A 24,022-nucleotide genomic window follows, 5' to 3' on the forward strand; every position below is an offset into this window, starting at 1 on the left:
TTCCTGTATGTGTTCGTGGTTCTCTTACATTTTTGGTAGTTGTGGCATAAACTGTTGTTTGCTACCCAATATCCATTATTTGCTTCTCCTTTCCTAAGGAATCTCTTTATTATTGGTAGTGGCAACGTACGAGCTAAAAGACTGTTAGGACTAGCTTTCCTTGCACCTAGGTGTGGTCTTGTGTCTTTGTCCTGGCCAGTGAGATAAGCAGAAACGCCATAGGTGGCACCCAATAAAGATGTTTACAGGACGCTGACTAATCTAGACATGCATACTTTCTTCCCTAGGCCCATTTTTCCGTCCTGCCTCCCATATAGATGAGATGGCTGGAGCAACAATAGCTAAATTGGATCATGAGGCAATCTTGAGAATAAAAAGACTCACGCTAAGAATGACAGAGCAGAAAAGTAGAAGTATACTTCTTCCTAATGGCTATGATGCTGCCATTTCTAAGGTTGAACTCTCTCTCTCTGGACTACTTTTTGGTGAGAAATATATCTGCTTAAGCCATTGTCACTTTAGGTAGAGTATATAAAGGGACACAATCCTAACCGAAAGGGTAGGTGTTACTGATTTTTCCATGTTAGCGATACAAAATTTAGTTCTAAAATAAATCTATGTCATTGGTATGCCGTTAAGGTCCATTGGATCTGATTTGCATTTGAAATTTTTAAAAACAGTTTTAAATATTTGTAAGGACTGATACTTTATTATTTCTTCAAAGCCTTCCAAAGAACAAAGAGAAAATCTATTACAGAAAAAAAAATTAAATCTTGTAATTACTATATAGGACCACTAAACTCTTTAGGAAATCCAAAATACATAATGAGTTCTTAGTGATCTTAATATTATTGTATTTTACATCTTGGAACATTGTGCTAGTTCATTGTCTTAGGAATTATTTCATCATTCCTCATCAATTATTAACAATTAGGCTAAGCAGACTAATAAGAAGACATAAGAATCATGAAATTCCCTAAATTTGAGACAGAAGAAGAATATATAAGTAATTCTTCAGCTTTCTAATTGTGTTACCCAAAGTGTTATATCATCTTTTAAGAATAGTGTAAGAGGAGACTGGAGATACCATCTTTGTGGTCTGGTTTTAGCTTCCATTAAAAACAGGAAGAATTTGAAAGTTTATATTTTCTGCCCAAAATGATAAAGGAAAGAGATAGATAAATCTGATTAAAAAATTTAAGATGAATCAAAGGATACATGCAAAGAGGTGGAGAGCAGCATTTTAGTTTTGAGTGATTATGGTGAAATTAATCATACACACAAAATTAGAGATTATGAGTTTTCAGAGGGTGATACTCTGCATGACTTTTCTCCAACTCAGGAAAAGCTGAGTGAACAATATATTTATAGGTGCACACACACACAAAATGGTATTTTTATTCAGTTTGTCATTCAGTCAGGAAGGATTCCATTCAGTCCTCTAGTATTTTGTGATGGGACTCACAAAGAGTGTGTTACAGTGCTACTCATCCTTTACAAGGCCTGTGCTCCAGCATTTACTTGACCCAGTGAGGTCTGCTGTATTTAACGTCTTATGAAATTTTAAGTAAGTTTTTCATTATCTCTTTATTATTCCATAAATTATTTGTAAAATGACTTAAAATACATATTTTAAAAAAGGACCCACTAGACTCAGATGATAAATGACAATGATGATTTTTTTCCTGGTGTCTTGGGGTTTAATTGAAAATAGGGAGCCAATTAGATGATAAATATACAGTTAGTGAAAGTACTACTGAATAAAAGTGCTAGAATATAGCACAAAATCATAATAGAGGTTGTATATATAGTTGGGGAAACACATCACATCAAAGCCTTTTCTCCTTATTTTAACTTTGAGTTGCAGATGATGTCATTGTGTACGTGTTGACATTTTTCCTGCATTTAGAACTTCTTCCTATAGGGAGTTATTGTTTACTGGACATGGCGTTTCAGTTTGGAAAGATAAAGTTCTGGAGAGGGATGGTGGTGATGGCTGCCAAACAATGAAAATGTACTTAATGCCACAAAATTGTACACTTAAAAATAAGTAAAATAATAAATTTTACGTTATTTGTATTCTATCCAATTATAAATATTTAAAATTCTTTATAATTTTAAAAAATAAATATAAAAAAATTCTTGTCTTCTCTGGCAATCGTGTACATTAATCAAATTAAAACTTAAATTAGTTTCTATAAAATGCTTTCATTGATGATTTGTCTCATTCATGCCTTTATTTTAGGTGTTCTACACATTTTTAGACAGAATTACTATTATATGAATATTGTACTATATAGATAGGTTAATGTAAGAAAGCAAATGCTTGCATAGAGAATCCCAAATCACTCATTTTGACACTTGTATACAATGGAGGCTATGTTAATTTGAGCACACTATATTATACTGTTTTCAATTCATATCTATCTATAAAAATCTAATTAAACTAGAAAATGATGAAGTACCCTAATTCCTTTAGTTCGTTTGGAGCTACTGTCTTGCACAATGTGAGGGTCATAGGAAACTAATACAGTCACATGGCTGAGATGAATTGATTTTGCTGAGTAGCTTCCCTTGTGCTTCTCTTGTTTCTGAATCAAGCTGCATGTAACAAGACTCTGAGATCTTATACTTGAATATTCAGTATCCAAGACCCTTGGAGTCCACACTTTGCATCTGTTCCTTCCTTGTCCGGCTTCCCACTGGTTTTATTTCATCTCGTGCTATCTATAGTACCAACCACATCGACATTTGGTAATTCTTTATTTTTTAGTTTCTGAAGTACGATGGAGGGATCGTGCAGTCTACAAAAAGACTCATTCATAAGAATTCAAATAAAAGATCATTTTGATTAAGACCAGAAAGCATGAAAACAACAGAGCAGGATGAGAAATACAATTATGTCTACATCAAAATTAAGTTTCTCTTTATCTGCTGAGGTGCATTATGAACAGGTTGCCTGACAAACTAATTTTCTTATGCATACATTATACTAAGAAGGATGGAATTTGCATAGTAAACTGTGACGCCAGAAAAGTGTTTTGTATGTTCCCTTTGAAAATTTCTTTCCATTTGTATGCTTCATGTTACCATCACATTTTTTAAGTAGACTCTACTTTTTCCTAGGAAATTGAAATGCTTTTGTACTCTCTTCATTGTAGGGATTTTCCTGCATTTTTTTTTTTAACATTTCCACCAATAGGTTCCTTTCAGAACACCTACAGAGGATATAAAAAATATATTGTAGTGCATTGTATTGATGTCAGCAGAACTGTGTGTTTTCACCCTGGTGTGATGTCAGAACAATGCAGTGCATCTTTCACTGTGCCAACTCATTGGAATAAAAGACTCATTCAGAAAGAAATCCTTGGATGGTCACAGTTTTTAGGAGTTTTTATGCATGGCCACACAAGCGTATAACTTTAAACTTTTCTTACAATGCATTATATTTTCTTCCCATTGCAGCTGAGCTTTCATATTGAAAGCAAATATTTTTCTATATAGAGCCGAAACATCTACTGATTCTTTCGTTAAAAAAATAAAAAATAAATATGCTTTCTAGAATGATTGCATTCCAAGGCCAGGGTTAGCACATTTCATTCATGCAGTTTTCTAAAACCCCTCATATGAAGAGTGACGGAAGAATGTGGATTTCATAAATCCCACCATAGGAATTCCGAAACCCCCAAATAAGAGATTAACAGATATGGATGTGTTTGGTACAGTAGATGCTTTGAAGATGAAAAGATTAAAACATTTTGTATTTGCATGTACAAAATAAACATAAAGCATTTCATTTTAGATAGGGTTTGGGGAGAAAGATAAAATAAGTACTCTGCTGTAGTTCACAATTCTCCCTCTCCTGACTTCATTATTTGTTGTTGTTGTTAAACTTTCATTTTCTAAATTATAAAAGTTAATTGTGACGAAAAAACTAGAAAATGCAAACATAAAGAAAATACCTTGTAACTTTTTTCTTACCTACCCAGAGATGTCCATTGTTCACATAATGGTGTTTATCCTTCCTTAGAGTATGTATGTTGCAAATATGGGTCATTCCCAATGTATGATATCATAGCCTCATTCTGATCAGTATACCATGAACCTTTTCCTGTTTAAGTAAATATTCAAAAGCATCCTTTTTAATGGTTGTATTTTATCATAGATGAGCTATTTAAAGCAGTAGCTTGATTGTAACACTTGGGCTATATTTATTTTTTAATCACTATTTTAAATCTTTTCTGATTCTATACCCCTTTTCAGCTCAATCACTGTGCCTTTGCTCCACCCATACTTCTCCAACAGACGGCCTGTTGGACTTTTTTTTTTTTTTTCTATTATAATGAAAACCTGTTGTAATCTTTTTTGGACATATATCTGTGTACATGTTAAGTGTTTATATAGTATAGCTTCAGAGAAGAGTAACAAGATGTGCGACTTTTAAATTTTAATAAATATTTCCAAATTGTTAGAAAGTTGTACCAATTTACACCCTCAACAGCAGTGTGAATTTCCACTTTTCTGCACTTTCTTGAACATAACAAAATTTTGCCAACCTTATAACCAGAAACTCACATGTAGTTTAATTTATATTCCCATAATAGTTTTAAAAACTGATAATCTTTTCAGTGTTTATGTCCATTTGTATTTCCACTTGAGTTTTCTCTTTGAATTATTTGTATATTTTTCTATAAAAATATATCTTTTTAATTGATTTATGGAAACTTTTACCTCTGCATTTTTTATGTCTAGTAAATGTGTTCTTTCAGTTCGTCATGTATCTTTTAATTTTACTTATAGTGCTTTTTATGCCATACATGTATTTTTTTCATTTTTTTACTTCTAAAATTATTTTTAAAAATTTTATTTCCATAAGTTTTTGGGGAACAGATAGTATTTGGTTACATGGGTAAGTTCTTTAGTGGTGATTTGTGAGATTTTGGTGCACCCATCACCTGAGCAGTATACACTGACTCCAATTTGTAATCTTTTATCCCTTACTTCTTCTCACCCTTCCCCTCTTACCCGAGTCCCAAAGTCCATTGTATCATTCTTATGCTTTTGCATTGTCACAGCGTAGTTTCCACTTATGAGTGAGAACATGATATTTGCTTTCCATTTCTGAATTACTTCACTTAGTATAATAGTCTCCAGTCCCATCCAGGTTGCTGCAAATGCCATTAACTCATTCCTTTTTAGGCTGAGTAGTATTCCATTATGTGTGTGTGTGTGTGTGTGTGTGTGTGTGTGTAAATAAGTTTCTTTATCCAGTCATTGATTGATAGGCATTTGGGTTGGTTTCACATTTTTGCAGTTGTGAATCATGCTGCTGTAAACATGCGTGTGCAAGTATCTTTTTCTTGTAATGACTTCATTTCCTCTGGGTAGATACCCAGTAGTGGGATTGCTGCATCAAATGGTAGTTCTACTTTAAGTTTTTTAAGGAATCTCCACACTGTTTTCCATAGTGGTTGTACTAGTTTACATTCCTACCAGCAGTGTAGAAGTGCCCTTTACCATATCCATACCAACATCTATTATTTTTTGATTTTTTTTATTATGGCCATTCTTGCCATATGCATATTTTTAATTGTAGTACAAATTCAGTCGTTTTCTTCATGAGTTCTAGGTCTTACACCTATGCTGAGAAAGGGCTTCTCCTTTCAAAGATTATAAAAATACTTACATATGTTTCCTTCTAGGGCTATTATGTAGAGCCACTTGAAATTAGTTTTTGCTTAAAGGTATGAGGAGGGTATCCAACTTTATGCCTTTTCCAAAGAATATTTAGTTGTTTTTAAATCATTTCTTTTCCATTCCATCATTTGCCACTGATTTTAAATATCAGCTTAATATACCCAAAGGTCATATCTCTCTGTTCTGTTCTCTGTTCAAATAATATGCTGTTTTAATTATTATAGCCTTATAATGTGTTCTGCTATCTGGAAGGAAGAAAAAAGCATTACTTACTTCCTCAAGCAAAATTGTTGGGTCAGATCGATTTGGGGTTCTGGGAAAGCTGCACTAATTTATACTTTCACTAAAAGCATATGCAAATACATATTTCCCTTCACCTTACTACCATGTGTACATATGCATTTAATATGTTTTAAATATATATTTAAAAATTTCTAACTTCATAGATAAAAATGATATGCCATAGGCTTTATTGTACGTATCTTTAATTACTAGGGAAGCTGAACTCTTCTTGATACTGTTACATTTTGCTATTGCTTTTAAATATTTTCAGTTCAGTTTAATGTGCTCATGTTGGGAGATCTGCATGTTTTAAAAATGGCTCATGCTTGAACTAAGGAGAACACAATGGTTGATCCAGGACAGGGCAATTCTGAAGCCAAAAATTAAGGAGCTGCCTACCTCTAGGAAACATAGCAGGACAATAGTAGTGTCAGAAGGCAAGATTTCAGTGAATTTAGTTTAAACATTGAATTGGCTTTTCTTTACAATTTAAAAATCCTAAATAAGATTCTAGTCTCTGGTTCTCAGAATCAGAAAAGGTTCAAAGAATTCCCTGGCTGCAATGTGGTCAGACATTTATGGACAGAAGATGGAACTCACAGGGACAGCTTAATAGGCAGCAGCTTGGTGTTTTGTCTAATTCAAATCAGCTGGCTGACTATGATTGGCTGGAACTCAGCTACTGTGATCTGTGATTGACTGAGACCAGCTGTTAACATTTGTTACTTGTGTAAACTCCTAAGTTAGAGTTTAGTTAATGTACTAGGTTAGGTTATAGAACATTACCTAAGGACACAGGACAGGGGCATTCTCAGGCCCAATTTTAATTTAGTTTAACAGTTGCCAACCTTTATTAGGTTTTGTTCTAAAAGCTTTATATTCCCTGGCTTATTAGATCCTCTCAATACTGTGTGGAGGTATTATGTCCATCCCCACTTTCTAATGAAAAAGTGGAGCCCAAGGAAATAGACAACTTGCATAAGGTCACAAAGCTAGCAAGTGACCAGGCCACTTTGTGAACTTACACGGTGTGACCTCTGAGTCCAAATGTCCCCACTGAAAGGTCTGCTGAGATGTGCCGTCCTTTCCCCAGGACTGCCACAGGACCATGCTGAAGGAGCCTGTCCCAGAAACAGTTTGCTGTTCCCTTGAAAGTCAGGGTTTCACAGTCTCTGGAAAAGTTGAGATGAAGATGCAGGGTGGGAGCGCAGAAGCGCTGTGGGGACCTTTCTTCTCCATAATGAGAACCGTCTGGAAGACTTGCATGGTTTATGGTGGCAAAATCATGTATTAATGAAAATATTTCTAAGCAACCAGTTCAAAAATGCTCAGAATGGAGGCAGAGCATAGGCTTGTTTTCAAAAGTAATGACATTTTCAGTTTCTGTAAAATGTCACCCTTACCTGGAAGGGGTAAGTTGTAATTATTTATTTATTCTTTTAAAAGTATAGAGCCCAGTGCTACTGCTTTTTCTGATTAAATTCGTGCTTACATTTAAGTTGTAGTGTGGCTGATGAGGAGCTGACACTAGAATTGGAAAGGTCTGGTCTGTCATTTTTTGTTTGTTTGTTTTAGTAAGTATTATCTTTTATCCTTACTATCCATTTTGTGAAGTTTAGTTAAAATTAGGCAATCTGTAAGTCCACATAGTGCAATATGACTTTTTGAGTAAAAAAAAAAAAAAAAAAAACAGGTAGTGGGTGTTGTTTTGGCTTCCACAATTGGCTAAATTAAGAGTACCAAAAGGTTTAGCCAGGGTTCTGATTAACTCCTTGTTGCTGACTAGTTTGCTCTCTAAAGTAATGTGAGGTGAGAAAAGGAAAAGAAATATCAATCTAAAACTAAATGCTGGTAAGCAACAAGTCTTAGGCTAGTTTACTTGCTGGTTCTACCTTGTATACAGGTCTAAACTGGAGTTTGAAGTGTCTGTGGCCACCTCTATGAAGAATAATGTTGAAATCATATATCGCTCATTATGACATTGATCAATGCTCACTGCTCACTCAGAGGGAACTGAATTTGTGATACAACATTGTAGAGGAGAGGTTGAAACCAGGGATCATCTAGCCTGAAACCTATGTTTCTCTTAGTTCCTTCTCTGAAAAAATGGCACATCCAAACAGTTACTTAGGCAAAGTTCTAGAAACTACCTTTGTCCTTCAATTCTCACACTCAGTAGATACCCCAGTACTGTCTCAGCTCTGAACCCAAAATGAATCTTGATTCTTAATTTTCTCCATCTTTGCTACCACCATCTTTGAACTCTTTTTTACCGATTTTTTTTTCATTAGCCTTCTAACTGGCCTGCCCACTTCTATTTCCCCCCTCAATCATTTATTAACTCAGTATCCTAAATGATATTTTAAAATGTTTTTAATGCTCTTTTGCTTTTAAATTTTTTATTTTGAAATGATTTTAAATTTATAAAAAAAGTTACAAAAATAGTATAGAGAGTTCTCATATATTCTTCATCCAGCTTCTCCTAATTTTAACAGCTTGCATATATAACCAATTTTGGAAAGCAGGAAATTAACATTGATGTAATACTATTAACTAAGCCTAATTCAATTTTCACCAGTTTTTCTGCTAATGTTTCTGGTCCAGGATACAATCCAGTGTCCCACATTACATTTACTTGTCGTATCTCTTTAGCATCCTTCAGTTTGTGACAGATCCTTACTCTTTCTTGACATTTGTTAAAAGCACTGGTCAGTTCGTTTATAGAATGTTCCCCAATTTAGGTTGGTCTGTTGTTTTCTATGATTGGATTGGATTATCCATTTTTAACAATAATTATTACAAATATGATGTTGTGTTCTTCTCAGTACATTCTATCGGGGGCTTAATGCCTTGTTAAAGATAAAAATTTGATCATGTTACAAACCTTCAATGGGTTTCCATTTTTCTGAGAGTAAAAGGCGAACTCTTCTAAGATCCTGCATAATTTGGTCCCTGTTACTTTAATTCATGCCTTTTGTAAGGGCCAATACAATTTAAAATTAAGAGGCTTAATTCTTCTTGCTGAAAATATAAGGAAAGACTTCCCCCTCCCCAACCCTTTATTCTTAGAGCATTTACTTAGAAGACTTGTAATCGTTAACTTCTTTCTCTGTCTCTGTGAAATATATGTAAATCTTTTTGAAAGCTAAATAAGTTTCTGGCCAGTTGTAGACCCAGGAATGCCTTTCTCAAGGACCTGGGAGATATCTTTTCCAAATGTAATTAGGGAAGACAGTGCCCCTATTTCCAAGTTTCTGTGGGAGGTCAGGTGCCTCACTCCAAGTTGCAAAATTATCTCATATCATAAAAAGAAGTTTATTTTTCTTTTGAATAAAGCCAATCTTAACACAGATGGTCACCTCAACTACCAAGTAAATATAGGAAGACCTATGTGTGACAAATGGTTTTGCCAAGTCCTCTTACTTGAGGACTAGTTATTGTTTATCTTGATGACAACTATGTACAACATGGTAAGAGGATGAGATGTCTTTTGATCTTTGGAATCTCTTAATGGATTCCCTGTGAATAGGTATCATACTCTTATTCATTGCTTTTTCAATAATAAGATTACTTCCTTTCTCTTGTGGTCTGTAGAGAGATTTTCTGTATTTGGAGGAGATTTTGTTTTTAATGATGTTTCCCCAACACTCTTTCCTGTGAACTTGCTAGGGCTTTCCTTCATATTTCGAAAAGTGCAAAGCTGTTGCTTGCCATATAATCCTCTGCCTGAAATCCTCCACTTTTCTCCAACTCTTAAGTAGCTCCTTTCATTCTTCAGGACTAAGTTCAGATATAATATTCCTAAAGACACCTTTCTCAACCATTCTGTCTTTAGAAGCCACCCCGTCCAGGGATTCTGTCACATTATCCTGTTTCCATCCTGCAGAGTATTTAATACAACCTGTCATTATTGTACTTATTAATTTGTTGATTTATTTATAGTGTTCTGCCCTGCACTACAGTGCAAGCTGTAGTAGTTACAGACTCCCCTACCATCTGCCCAATTCGATCCCATCTGTCTTGTTTATGCTTGAAGCCTTCATACCTAAAACAGTGCCTGGGACATAAATAGATGTTTGATGCAGGTAGTTGATTATAATGAAGGTGTACATCTACTTTTATCTTATTCCTTATCAATCTGTGGAAGTCTCAACAAATTTTTAGCAGGCTCTGTATTTAACAAACACATGAAATAATTATATTGAAAAAATAATACATGAAAAATTCACCTTCATACCTGAAGAAAAATAGGCCCAAATGCTTGTTTTGTAAAGGAAAATCTGTGATTTTTTAACAAAAACCCACTCAAATATTTTAGGAAAGCTTTCATGTTAATTCTGGATACAGCTGGGGCCATTTGAATTGTAGCATTGACTAATTGGCAAGTGTGAACATCAATTAGTCCTGAATAAAGAGCAGGAGATAAATGCCAAGAAGGAGGAAGTGGAGACTCAGATTGTTCAGCACATCTACTAGGAATCGGCACATCCTAACAAAGAAGGGACCCTCTGCAAGACCCTTGAGATGGTGAAGCCTTGAAGTTATGCTGATATTTGAAGGAAGGCTTAACACAGTGCTTCTCAACCTGAAGCATACAGCACAGTCCTCTGGGAAGCTTGTTTAACACAGGCTGCTGGGCCTCACCCTTCAAGAAGTTTCTGATTCTGTAGGCACTGGAACCCAAGAATTTACATTTTAACAAGTTCCCAAGTGATCCTGCTGGCATTGGTCCAGGCTCCACACTCTGAGAACCACTGTTTTAAAACGTTGATTGATTAGAAGAACCTGATGGAATTTGTTTATAATGGTCTTTTAAAATTTATTTTATGTAACTTTTTAGAGATAGGGCCTTGCTCTGTCTCACCCAGGCTGGAGTGCAGTGGCATGATCATAACTCACTGCAATCTGGAACTCCTGGGCTGAAGCAATCCTCCTGTCTCAGCTCACTGGAGTAGCTTGGCCAACCACAGCTAAGTTTTAGGTTTTTTTTAGAAATAGAGTGTCTTGCTATATTGCCCAAGCTGGCCTCAGACTCCTGGCCTCAAGCCATCTATCACTTTGGCTTTGCAAAGTGCTGGAATCACAGGTATGAGTCACCATACCCAATCCTATAACAGTCTTTTAAGAGTTGACAGTGGCCTTTCTCGCTCCCTGGCCATCTTAGTGGCAGTTCTTGGTTGGGGGCCATCCTGCCCCTAAGGTAGGAAGATGATGGCTGCAAAGAAGACAAAAAATTTGCTGGAGTTAACCAACTCTAGGCTCCAAATCATTATGAAAAGTGGAAAGTACATGCTAGGGTACAAGCAGACTGAAGATTATAAGACAAGGCAAAGTGAAATTGGTCATTCTCACTAACTGCTAACATCTGCCCAACTTTGAGGAAATCAGAAATAGAGTGATATGCAATGCTGGTCAAAACTGGTTTCCATCACTACAGTGGCAATAATATTGAACTGGGCACAGCATGAGGAAAATACTAGAGAGTATGCATACTGGCTATCATTGATCCAGGTGATTCTGATATCGTCAGAAGCATGCCAGAACAGACTGGTGGAAAATAAACCATGTAAAATTTCCCTTTGATAAAATTTACCAGAGCTTGTTTTTTAAAAAAAGAGTTGACAATGGCTTTTTAAAAAAATTAAACAAATCTTCAATTTTTTTAACTGCCAAGGAAAAGAGTCTCTTTTCATGCTCCGTTTTTAAGGATTCCATCTCTGTATCTCAGCTCTTATTTATTGAGCATGTACTAGTTTCACACATTATTTAATCTTTAAAATTGCTGGGTAAATCCCTGTTTTACCCATAAATTATTAGTATTACTATTTTTTCTTGTATTTAGGGTGACAGAACCAAGATTTCTTTGAGCATTTTCAATATCTTGCCTTACATCTTGAAGTAGAATTTCATTGCTCCCTGCAGATCCACTCTGGATTTCTATATATGGAGTCTATAATATGATATTGGGGAAATCTGCTGAAACTTTTCCTAGGGATTTTCTTCCTTTATCAGACATTATTGTATTTTGATGGGTTAGTGGCCTTTATTCTCAAAACAAATACTTAAAATTCAAGATTCAAAGACAAAATACACCTATTGGTTTTTAAGTAATAAGCCATGATTTTCTGATTAGATGCATTACGCCTCACTCTGGAATCATAGCATCTTCTCTTAATAGTTTATTTTTAACATTTAATTTAATTGCATTTTAAGTTCCAGGGTACATGTGCAGGATGTGCAGGTTTGTTACATAGGTAAACATGTGCCATGATTGCTGCACCTATCAACACATCACCTAGGTATTAAGCCCTGCATGCATTAGCTATTTATCCTGATGCTCTCCCTGCCGCTCCCTCCCCCTGATAGCCCCCAGTGTGTTGTTCTCCTCCCTGTGTCCATGTGTTCTCATTGTTCAACTCCTACTTATAAGTGAGAACAGGTGGTATTTGGTTTTCTGTTCTTGTGTTAGTTTGCAGAAGATAATGGCTTCCAGCTCCACTCATATCCATGCAAAGGAAATGATCTCATCCATTTTTATGGCTGCATAGTATTCCATGGTGTATATGTACCATATTTTATTTATCCAGTCTATCATTGATGGGCATTTTGGTTGATTCCACATCTGCTACAGTGAATAGTGCTGCAATGAACATAGGTTTGCATGTATCTTTGTAATAGAACAATTTATATCTCTTTGAATATATATCCAGTAATGAGATTGCTGAGTCAAATAGTATTTTTTTACCCACGAATTATTTAAGCTTGTAGGTAGTGTGATTATTGCCCAGTGATATAGCTGGGGCTTCCACAGGGCTCTCTGACTCCAGGATTAGGCATCTTTTTGCTACACTGCTTGTCATCCTGAAATAAAACTAATTTGAAGACTAATTGGTAACACCTTGAGGTGTTATATGACTGAAGTAGAAATTACTCATCAGCTTGAGGTGAGCCTGATCTAACATAGAAGGCTGGTTAAGCCAAAAAAATGTCCTAATGTGAAGTGTTGCATCTAAGTGTTTCGTTACCCAAGAAAGATGGTAGCCTTGTTTCCCAAGAAATATTTTAAAGTTAACTCTAGCAAAACACTCATTTTCTATATGAGTCTGCATAATTTGTCTAAGGGGCAAATCCAGATTGACCTTTTTTTGCTTAATTGTCTACATGATTCAATGAGTTCTCTATCAAGAGACATTAAGACAAAACAAGTTCTCCTTAACATCCCAGAAATGCATGGATCACCTTGAAAATCTCTGAAAAACTAATAAAAAGAAGCAAGTGACTGAGTTCATAATTATTTCCCTTTCTCTAAGCCAAAATTGATGGCCAGGAGTAAGGCATTGAAAGCCAGTATATACTGACACTATTTATAAGATCTTGATATTTTAGACTTGTATTGCACCATTCATCCTAGGATCATAAAAACAGTTGTTAAAATTTATACCATATTAGTCTGATTAACCCTGAGAAGGGTAAAAATAAAGAATTGAGGAGAAATATTTATTTCACAAGGGTTGGGACTTTAATATACAGAAAGCTGCATAAATCTGCAGATGTTCTAATTAGATTCAGCTGAACTGCTTCAGAATGCATGATAACATGGATTTACTCTGCCAACGACTAAGAATAACTTTTCTGGTGCAAAAAAAAAAATGTTCAAGTTTCAATATTGAAACATAAAATACCCCGGCCCAGGGGATAGATTTTTTTCACATCAGTTTCTTCATTGGCTCAAATTTCTCTAGCAGTTAAGTTGCTCCTTTATTATAAGACTTAAAACAGAATTTGCTAAATGGTACCCTTATGGTACTCTTCTCAGGTTATACTACCTGGAATCCTATTTTCTGTTAATAGTTAAACATTAACCTTAGATCACTGGAATACATTAGGCAAGTTATTCATATGGTACTTAATTTACAATCAGGGAGTAGTTTAGGCCATGAGAAAATCTGGCTCATAAAGAGGATGACATTAAGGAATCAAGAGGTGTATTTCATAAGGTAGTTTTGTTAGTCAATTTCCTTTTTTTCCTTGAATATATGCTGGTTTTTAAATCTCAGGAAAGTTATTCCTTTGTGCTGGCAGGGAAAATCTTTGTTGTCCTACATTCAGAAGTATTTCAGTAAATCTTATCAGAGAATTTGTTGAGGCCCAAGTTATAGCCAGGGTGAAGAATAAGCCTTCCTCTGGCACAAGAATCCTACTGGATCTCCAAAGACATGGGGATCCCTTTGGTGTCTAACTTTGAAAAGTTCATCGGCACCAGAATGCTTTCCACTTCCACAGAACCCAGCTGTCAGATCCAGCTGGGCCTTCTAATTTGCCTGTTTCTAGGTCTGAGAAAGCAAGGTGAGGGAAAATGTCCCTTTACAAAGGTAGTCAAGGGGAAATGTGAGAGAAGCTGTCTCTAGAACCTCATGTTCCATTGCCTGCCCCTTAGGCAAACCAATCTTCGGTCAACATTCCCTCAATTATATTTGATAAGCCAACCTATTACCCTTAATTAAAATGTTGGCAGGCAGTATTCATGTGAATTTATGCCAAGGATTTCTTATAATCTCCTTGTTTTATCGTTTCCTGTTTTGAATAGTGAAAGAATAATTTTATAAACCCTTCTGAAGGAGAGTCTCTTGTAAATGCAAATTTTATCTCCCTCATAATCTTTTTGGATCTCTGTGAATTTGCATGGAACAAAAAACACATTGCTCAAGTATGCTATGTTTTAATTCATTAATAAAAACAAAATAGTTGTGAAAGGCATTTGTAGGAAATTGATTTGAAATAGATGTTACCGTGGCATACACATTAGTCTGCAACGTTAGGAACAATGAGCGTGGAAAATCAACATTATTTATAGACTTAACAGCTACCTATTACTGTAGAATCTGTAGTCGGGGATATAATAAATATGTATAGTCATGTCCTAGCACTTACATTTAACCCTTGGTTGTCCAGTATCTAAGTCACTTTATCTTGTTTTCCTGTTATCTTATACATAAATATATGTGTGTAACATACATGCACACACCCCCGATCACTGATATAAAAACAACAACATCAAGAAGAACAAAAACTGGTCACTAATGTATAGAACCCAATAGTGCCTGTAACATAAAAGAACCCAATAAATGTGAGTTCCCTCTTCCCATCCTAAATCCCTTTGCTTATTTCTTGGGTATTTTCCTTTCTCTCCTCAGTTTTATCAAAGGATAGGTTGGAAATTTAAAAAAAGATGAAACTAGAATAAGCTTATTAGAATGCTGTGCAGCACATTGCACAAGGAAATATTGGCAGATGAGTTTGAACATGGGTAAAATAAGTACGAGAATGATTAGTGCCTCTTCTCATTCCAAGATAGTGTCCTCTATTAGCATGGATGCTGAAGATGCAGCTGCACAGAGAGCATACTCTGGTATGCCAGAGGTAGGAAATATTCCGGGGAGGGGGCAGCCCTTCAACGCATCAGATGAAATGTTCTCAGCCCGAGGAGGCCAATCCCTCAACTCTAAGGTTAAGTCTAAATAGTAGCCAACTTCCTATTTCACACTAAATACTTATTATGAGTCAGGCCCTTGTCATTTGGGGTTTCAAGCCAATGATAATAATCTTTCAGTCATTTTCCAGTTTCTATTGAATATCAGTGGGACACCAAAGACTGACCGGAGCTCATTCCTTGGTTCCTCATCCCGAGATTTCCTTTTTTATGTAGTCCAAGACTAATAACTTCCTAACACTATCTGTCACTTGATATCTTTACACAAAAACATCAGCCTCCTGTGAATTGAATCCTAGAAATAAAATTGTGCAGATATTAGGGTGATGCAGTTACCTGAATCTGGCAGAAGCACTTTCGACATAGCTAACACAATTACGGAACGAGAGGAGGTAGAGGTTGTGTTTCCTTTGTCTCTTTTTTAACTACAGAAATTACATTGTAGTAGCAGGATTTCTGTCAAATCTAGGTTCGACAGACATTCCATCTCCTTTTGCTCATTTTCACCTGCACGTAATCTCAGTTATGTGACACATACCAGAGAAGAGAGTTCTGCTTTTGCCTTTAGGTCTTTCTCCCGAGTTAACTGAAAAAAGAATGAATTGTCAGATTGACTGTTATCTCACTAATCATATCTGCCCCAAAGTTAAGCAGTATCTACTTTTTCTTGGTCTGTCTAGACCTGACAGTCTAGACAAGAGTTAATGCTCGTTAGCAGGCTGGAGAGGCCCATGGACCTCCTTTGCCAGATAGTGTGATGTTTTCCTCTTCTGATAGAATTTGGAGAGAGGCTGTGACCACAGGTCAGGGAGGTGGACATGCAACAGGAAGCAGCCCTATTGTCCCCTCACTTGGTAACGGTCTCAGTACAGCAACACATTCAGCTCCCAGGATAAAAGCAGGTGTTTTGCTTTAATTAAGACCAACAAAGACTTTTCTGTTCTCAATAGGCTTATATTTTTAGACACCAAGGTAAGGAGGAAGAGAACATTATCCCATTCTGTGCATAAAAATAAAGATTCAGCATGAACTGCATAATTAAGAACTGAAAGGGGGAAATGCAATTCAATTAAAACTGACAGAATAATACACGGAATCAATGGCTTTATTTGGTGCTTAATGATGATACTGTTTTCATTTCATTATACATGAGTCATAACCAGCTTTGCCTTAGTTTAATTGTATTTTTTACAGAGTAAACCAAAGTATGCAATTTGCAATAGACTCATCAATTAAAAAGAGGCCGATTTAAGATGATCATAAATTGATCCCTGAGACTGAAACCAAAGTTTTTCCATTCCAATATATTAACTTATTGGAATGATGAATAATTTTAAGCAGTCGTGGAGAGAAGCATTGGTGGGGGAGGTGAATATCAGTGAACAAAGATTAAAGACTGATATCCATAAAAAATGATAGTGGTATGTTTTCCAGTGGGGAAATGATATGGCAATGTATTTTTGATCCAGTGAGCTGAACAAAACATGATGAGCTTTCGGCTTCCTTGGAGAGGAAATGCTAGATTGGGCTGCCTGTGTAAAATGAATCATGATATTGACACAAAATCAAGTGTAACAGGGAGATATCATTTCCATATGTGGCCTTCTAGCTATATGGGTTTTAAAACTGGAACATGAGACCCAAGGAAAGTAGAAAGAAGGGATCAGTATTAGAAGTCAGGCTACTTGAGTACTTTATGGAATTAATGGTGGAGTATAGGACATGTTGCTGTGAGGAACATTCATTAAACTTCTCAGACGTCTTACTCTGTGGGGTAAGACAATTGCTGATGTTCTGTGAACCCCGCTGAAAACCCGATGTGAATTAGCAGTGAATGACTACACAGTCAGATCTGAGAGGTTGGTCATTGCAAAATGTGTCTGACTTTTGTCCTCATTCCATTAGTCATGTGGATAAAAGTTTCATATGTTCCATGCTTGACTTCAAGTGTACTGTATAAACAGGCCGATGAAGGCACTCTCATTTACCCACGACAACCCTGTGCTCCTCAAAAGCTGGCAAGTTTGGGCCAGGGAAATAGTAATTTTCCCCTCGTGGGGTAAGGAGACCACCCTGTCCTCCCTGGAAGACTTGCGCTGGCCACTCAGAGCATACAGATATAGGCTAGATCTTCCCACAGTAAATACATCCTTCTAACTCATTTCTATTTGTTAATATTAGTGTAATTTTCTTTCTTACTGGGCCATACTTATTTCTGACTGGGCCATGGTGATTATGCCATTGATTCTTGTAGAGTGACCTGGAGTGGACAAAGGAAAAGCAAAGCTCACAGAAAATTATATACTCAGAAGTCTCGAAGCCCACAAATGAATAAAACAAGAAGGCCTATGTGCTGTAGATAGGGGAGACCCTCTTAAATTCATAATAACTCATCCGTAAGAACCATTTTTACATCTTCTTAAATATTTTATATTTTCCTTTTCTTTTTTGTTCTTATGCAACGAAAATAAAATGTCAGTATGCTGCTCAGCAGAAAGGTGTTTTAGACACTTCCATAGATTATCCCTTAAATGCTTGGCTCGTCATTTAATCTCCTAATTATGATCTGCTAATCATAACCAGCTATTTGAGTAAATACGTACACACACACACACATATATATATATATATATATATATATATATATATATATATAAATTATTTTAAGAAGACCAAAATTAAATTGATATTACTCTTTTCAGGTTCCAGAATTACACAGTTTTTATAGGATTACTAGAAATAAGAACTATCAATTACAAAGCAGCTAAAACTATAAAATTAGAGTAAGACAGACATGTACTATGTATGATTTGTATACTAGTTGTGTTAGACAAATATTGACCCATTCAAGACACTCATCCATTACAGTCTGTAAACAGCACAATTCAATTGCTAGACGGCTACACAGGCTAGGGATGTAGTTAGTTGGTAAGAAGCCATAAGTTACACTGCCCTTGTTAGGATTCAAACAAATAGCCTTGATCTTGTTGCACTCTGACTTAGCTAGAAGAACAAGTGAATCACAGGTGGAAGACTACATTTATTTGGAGTTGTAGCATTTCATTCATTCTTGTATTAATTCCTACATTCAACAAATACGTTTCGTGCATCTCTAATGATTCAAGCATTATACTAAGGGCTACATACTTATTTTAATAAACACTTTACAGTACTTACTATGTGCCAGGCATTGACTCATTTAATTCTCATAATTCCTCTGTGAGATATGTTTCCCTTATTTAACAGATGAGAGAACTAAGTCACAGAAGTTGAGCAACTTGCCTGAGTTTACATGGCTAGTAAGTGGCAGAGCTGAGATTTCAACTCAGGCAAGCTGGCTCTAAAGTCTGTGTTCTTAACCACAAGACAGAGTCTCTGTCCTCCTGGAATTTACAGTCCAGAGGGAATACAGACAATAAACAGGTGAGCTAGAAAGAAACAAAAAATGATGAGCTGTGATAAGGCTATAAAAATGATGAGCTGTAACAAGCAAGGAGGTGGAAGACGATAAATGGCTGCATAGGGTGGTCAGGAAGTGACATTTACATGGAGGCAGGATTGGTTAGAGGGAGCCAGCCAGGGAGCACGAGAGTATCCAGGCCCTGAGAAGGCCTTGAATGCTAAGAAACTCCACAGGGCTGCACAGCTGCAGCAGGCGGCCATGTGCTTGTTGCCTCCGGAGCAGGTGGGCTGGGTCAGGAGGACTCCTGGTAAAATGCCTGGAAGAAACTTTATGAGTCAGAGAAAATTATTTTCCTTGATGAGATAAAATAGTCCTTCAGTACGGGGAGGTTGGATGAGGATGGGAAATAGATGTAAGGGGAGTAAGGAGGTCAGAGATGTAGTTGGGTTCCAGAGAAAGTCGTAGGGAAGTAGTCAACCCCCAAGAATCCAGAAGAGCCTGGGATTGGGGCAACCTGTTTCTTATATCCCATGTTAGATGCCCATGGAAGCAACACCTGCCTCTCCTACTGGAGTAACTGGCAGCATGTCATATCTGGGATCTTGGATAGTTTCATAGAGACTCTGTTGCCCCAGTATAGCATAGAAGGCAAACAGTTCATGGTCCCCGGGAACACAGGTAGTGGCAGGAACAGCCAGGTTTGAAGGGATAATACAGAGAGCAATAAGGGATTCTTAGAGGAGACTTTGTGTGGACAAACTGCAAATGCCCTCAGCAATGTCTCACTACTAGGAAGGCCTCTCCTGGCCCCAGGAAGTTAGGCCAACCCCAGGAAAAGCAGAATTGCTATTTCCTGGAGATTAACTGCCTGCCACCTCTGCAGGATAGAGGCTCAGAATGGAAGGGGAATAATGAAAATCTAAAGCTGATCTCTTGCTCATGTGAGTTTATGGACTGAAGTTCCTACCTGCTTCATGTGGAGCTGTTTTTCAGATTTGCTAACAATTCACCTGCAGCATGCATCCACACTGTGGGTTGATTGCAAACTCTAGGATGAAAGCCAAGTCATCTGGAGGCAACATGTGTAACCCGGTGGGAGGGCTGTCTCACAGAAAGGAGCTTGATTCCTAGAAGTCACTGTTGATTCTGGAAATATCAGTGGGCTATGATGAGGCTGAGTTTGAAAAAGTACAAGAGGATGTTTTAAGCCCTCTGAGCAGAGAATGAACAGGTGAAGGTACCCATAGATGTTTTTAAAAAATTGTTAATTTTTAGTACATTAAATTATTGATTTCCAGAAGATTACCTACAAAGGAGGAGTTCTGAAAATAATTTTTATGGCTTCTTACTTGGGCAGTGATTTTTCTGAATAAACTAATACTCTTTCAGGAGAGGAAAGGGCAATACTATTAATAGCAGCATCCACTAGAGTGAGAGTACTCTTCTGTAGTCTCTCTAAGAAATAGCTATTAAGGTTAAAGTGAATTGAATCCCCTCAATGGTGCTTGTTCCTAATTTACCAAGAGGTGCCTCTCCACATGTGTGTGCACACATGCACACACACACACACACACACACACACACACACACACTGTGTGAGTGCACAGGAGAGATAATATGCCTGGAGAGAGACTGGAGAACAGGACTTCACTGCGAGGCTGGTGCACGGTCTCAGAAGGAGATGGTTTCTAAAGTACAGGCTCTCCTTTAAATTTTTTTTAAAAATTTGCTTCATCAAAGGAAAGAAACACTTTGCTATGGAATATCCAGACTTGAAGTATGTTATGGGGGTCTCAGGAAGCCAGAAAAGACCATGAGAGTATAGGACAGCCTTGGAGGGTACCCACTTGCTTCTTGCATAGACATTCATTATCGGGATTTGTGACTATGGCTAGCCATTGGATTAGGAATCAGCAACCAGAGGCTGCTGCTTACATACCCAATTAGGGGAGAGTCATCAGCATCATGCCTGTTAATGCATTTAGAAGGAACAAGTTTATTGTTATGTGGGCAACTGAAGGGAGGGAAGACTAAAAATTTTAAATCCATTTACCTCTGTCAATGGTTTTACAGTTTCTCTAGCATCGTTTACCTAGTTGAGTATAGGCATGGGGGTCAAATTACTAGAGACAAATAAAGGCAGGAGGGAACTGATGAATACTGAGAAGGGCATCTACGGATCGGAAGTCATGGGAGGCCATAGGATTTTTTTGTTGTTGTCACTAGTGGTAGAGATTGAGTCTTGTTTTGCTGGCTAGGCTGGTCTCGGGTCTCAAACTCCTGGCTTCAAGCGATCCTCACACCTTGGCTCCCAAGTGCTGCAATTACAGGTGTGAACCACTGTATCAGGCCAATTTTTTAAAGTGTTATTTTATAATTAGAGGAAGTGTATTCTTTGGTCAAAGGTGCATGAGATTCACTCCCCTGCTAGAATCTCCAAACAAGCTTTCAAGGTCATAGAATTTTTATAGTGAGAGCATTTGAACATTTTTTTTTTTACTAGTGGACAAATTTATTCCAAAAATATGCAAAGTATATATGACAAAACATTAACATCTGTGATTGGAGTATGGGATCTTTTTAATTTCAGAAGTTGGAAGCAACATAGATTTTGCAGTTGGTAAGGCTGGACTGAGACCAGGGGCATCCGTGGTTCAGGGAATGTGAAGGAGAAGGTCATTGGAGGTAAGGACATCAAAGAACCAACAATCCAGGGTTGGGATGGGTCATCCACATGTGTATGAAAGGCACTGAGAAAGAAGACGGTCATTAAGGTGCCTACGAAGATGACTCAGACCTAAAAACTCACATAATAATGGCTAATGTTTGTTCAGTGCTTACCAAGTACCAGACACTGCTCTATGAATTTCATATATTATCATGACATTTGTTTTATAGTTGAGAACAATGTGGCTTACGAAGGTTGGTAAACTTTCCCAAGCACCATTGCTAGTGAGTGTCAAGTCTGTTAGTTCTCAGACCCAGGCAGCCTGGTCCCAGAGCCTGCATTCTTTACCACTTTTCTCTCAGCATCTGTGAATGCTACAGTTATGACCAGGGGATAGAGGGCAGAGGGTAGAGTGTGGACTTGAAAGAAGTGGGAGGTTTTGCAAGGGGCAGAGGAAGAAGTAGTCTTGAACAGCTCAAAGTCTTGGCCTTGAGGCGTGAGGAGTGAATGACCAATAGTCTCCACTGAAAGGAGCTGCAGATTCTAGAGAGCAGTTTCCTCTAGCAGAACACAGCTCCCTCTTAGGGCAAGGAAGTGGAAGGACCATTCTAAGAAAAACTGGAGAATACTGAAATACCCCAAGGCCAAACAGGAGAGTGGATGGAGAGGCAGGGTGAGGGAGGGGGTCAGACGCACAGATTGTATGAGGATGGGGATACAGGTGAAGTAGGCCAGTTGGGCTTGGACTTTTGGCAGTGACATTGGTAAACACCTATGGAGGCCCTGAGGGGTTTGTTGCTCTACCTCTATTGAGACAGCAACTGGTGAAGCAGTGGGCCTATTCCTTACTAGAGCTGCAGTGACAAAGTACCACAAACTGAGTGGCTTAAACACAGTAACTTATTGTCTCACAGTTCTGGAGGTTGGAAGTCCAAGACCAAGATGTTGGCAGGGTTTGGTTCCTCCTGAGGGATGTTCCAAGCATCTCCTTTGGCTTCTTGCAGGTTTGCTGGTGAATACTGACATTCCTTAGTGTGTAGAAGCCTCACCCTGTCTGTGTGTCTGTGTACAAGTTTATCCTTTTTATATGGACACCAGTCATATTGCATTAGGGCCTACCCTAAGGACCTCATCTTAACAACTAATTATATCTGTAAGAACCCTACTTCCAAGTAAGGTTGTGGTCTGAGGTCCTGTGGGGTTTAACCTCAACATTTGAATTTTAGGGGGACAATCCAGACTATAACCATGGCATTAGGAGCGCTGCTCACTCCTGGCCCCTGGCATTCAATTGGGAATATGTCCTGAGCACCTGAGCATTCAAGGCTCTTTCTGGGTATAGCAGGGGACATACAGATGAATGAAACAAAACCCCTGGCTTCCAGGACCTGAACTTGGGGGAGGTAGGCGGAGTGGGTAAAGTACGACAAACGCAGATGCCTAAAACACAAGTCAGATCTAATTAATGCTGTAAGTGAGATACAACCAGATTATTACATAAATGAAAAGATTAATGAGAAGGGAAGTAGGGCTTCAGACCTAATTTGGTTTACTTTTAAATTTTACAGGTAAGGAATCTTAGTTCTGGAAATGTTAAATGGCCTGCGGCAGGTCTGCCAACTGGAAATCTGCTCTTTAGTCACACCATGTATATAAACACACGTGCAGCCCCATTTTCTATTATGTCAAATGTCTTTGAGATGTATTATTTTAAAAATTATATAATTGGTCAGGAAAATGATACCTAAGCTTATGAACATGAAGTAGCAAATAACGTTTAAAAGAAGTCAGAGACATTTCTATCTATGACAGTGACTGAGCTGTTGACTAAATATTGACTGTAAATCTTCAACCACCCACAATCCACAGGTGCCAATTTGCCCACAGCTATACACATTTTATATAATATGTATTTGATGCCAAAATATGCTGTAAGTTTCTTGCATCCTTAAAAAATAAAACCATTAGCCATCTTGAACCACTGCAGTCTTCTTCTTCAGTATCTTTCAGCTTCTTAAGTGAGGTCAGAGTACCCTACCTGGGAGAAACAGCTGGGCTCTATGCAAAGACAGAGCCCAGACAGATTAACTTATCTGCATTCACAGATAAACATTGGCAATTCCAATTTTTAAAAATACAATGTCGAGCTGGGAGCCACTTGTTAACTGTTGGAAGCAAAATGTCTGTCCTGAGTTTCCTAGGTGGTTATGGGTGGATTTGGTGGGCGTTGTGAAGTATGGCATGGAAAGTCTAGGAAAAGAGAAAGAATTTGAAGGGGTAATTGATCTTCCCCTTTTTGGTTTATAGTGAAATTTTCCCAAGAAATTGAAACTCTCTTAGGAACATGTCAAGAGAGAGTAAGAAGAAGAAATCTGGGCTCAATTCAACATTGACTTTCTGATTTATAGTATGCAAATGGAAAATAAAACTCGTCTCATTATGGACAACATTTAGGAAATAAGGCCACTGTCTTCAATAGGGA

General features: G+C 37.4%; 1 protein-coding gene and 1 pseudogene across 1 annotated transcript in view; one reads left to right on the forward strand and one right to left on the reverse strand.

Annotated features, from left to right (window-relative positions):
• The window catches only part of CDH20 (cadherin 20), a 219,336-nt gene that overhangs the window by 136,116 nt on the left and 59,198 nt on the right, over positions 1-24,022 (reverse strand). The gene's annotated exons all lie outside the window — the stretch shown is intronic.
• On the forward strand, positions 11,157-11,540 carry LOC120361685 (large ribosomal subunit protein eL30 pseudogene; annotated as a pseudogene).

The sequence above is a fragment of the Saimiri boliviensis genome, chromosome 13 (genome assembly GCF_048565385.1).
Source record: "Saimiri boliviensis isolate mSaiBol1 chromosome 13, mSaiBol1.pri, whole genome shotgun sequence".
Lineage (NCBI taxonomy): Eukaryota > Metazoa > Chordata > Mammalia > Primates > Cebidae > Saimiri > Saimiri boliviensis.